We start from the raw sequence: 1328 nt of genomic DNA, 5'->3' as shown, positions 1-1328 counted from the left end.
ATTGCTGTAGGCTGTTGAAATTTAAAAATAAAAATAAAAATCAGGTACATAGCATGTAGGCGTGTGAAAATTAAACTTTGCCAGCCTGGAATATTCAACAGTTGCATAATGTGGGGTTAGGACAGACTTCTCAAAATTGAGAATGACGTCAGAAACTGTGTGTGGTGGTGAGCAAGCAATCTCCATTTTTAGTCTTTCTATTTGATAGCAAGTCAAGTCCACGGTCATGAAACAGGCAGCTTGTCCTGCTTCTCCTCTTCCCCCCATACTGCTGCAGAGCTCCATGTGTGGGAGAGCAGTATAGGCAGTCGGCTCCTGGTTGCAGTGCTCATCATGTCTGCACTAAGGACCCTGCTCCATTTCCTGCTTCCTTTTGTCTGTTATGTGATCTTAGGGCTTCTTGCCCTAAGATTTTAATATTAAATACGGTCGAAGGAGTACAAAAGACTCTGCAAATAAATGATTCTATTGAGATTAATCCAGGCTTTTTCCAGCTTTAGTCAGATCTGTCGCAGATCCCAGAGCTTGATTTTATTCATTACTACAACTCAGGGCCATGTAAACCCATATGGCTGGTGATGAGGAATGTCAGCTCTATATCCATTGTATATGAGGCTGTATCTCGCCTTGAGCACCCATGATCTCACTCTCCACACACAGGTTTCTCCCTCAGAGTGGTGTATGGCAGGATTCTCCTACCTCAGCGGTATGGCTGCATGTTTGCAAAGGCCTCTGCCTGGCTCTGAGTGCCACCGCTGCCCCTCAGCCATGCCCTGCCCCGGTGGCACCTGGAAAGCTGGGGCTCTGGGAACAGAAATCTGCACTGACACTCTTTAGTGAGAGTGTCTGCCTGTCTTCCGTGCTCTCCAGAGAGATAGTCTTCTGACACAGTGTTAGAGCTGCTGGTAGTGTTGGTGTTTCTCTTGGTGCAGTGGCCAAAGTAAGCTGAACAGATCCAGTGGAAATGGTAGTGGCAGAAAAATGACTTGAGATAATTGTTGTCAAGGGGAATGGAATGTTTCTCCGGCATGTTAGTTAGCATATTGGAAGATGACCTTAGCCTAATTGTTAGAATAAATGAGTTCAAAATGAGAAATTTAAAACTTTGTTTCACAAACCAAAATAACACAGTTTAACCTTTTCCTTTTTTTTTCTATTTGGCTGAAGCCTTATTTGCTGATTTTTGACTCAAATTCACAAGTAATGGTATTTTCCCAGAAAATATATTTTCAGCAAAATTAGCATTTGCCAGTGTTCCCTTGTCCATGTCTAATAGGCATTTCCTTTATGAAGTGAGCTAAGTGCAAGAGGAACTTATTTTTGTAAGG

This window comes from Meleagris gallopavo, chromosome 12 (assembly GCF_000146605.3).
Source record: "Meleagris gallopavo isolate NT-WF06-2002-E0010 breed Aviagen turkey brand Nicholas breeding stock chromosome 12, Turkey_5.1, whole genome shotgun sequence".
In the NCBI taxonomy this organism is placed as follows: Eukaryota; Metazoa; Chordata; class Aves; order Galliformes; family Phasianidae; genus Meleagris; species Meleagris gallopavo.
This window is presented reverse-complemented; position numbering follows the sequence as displayed.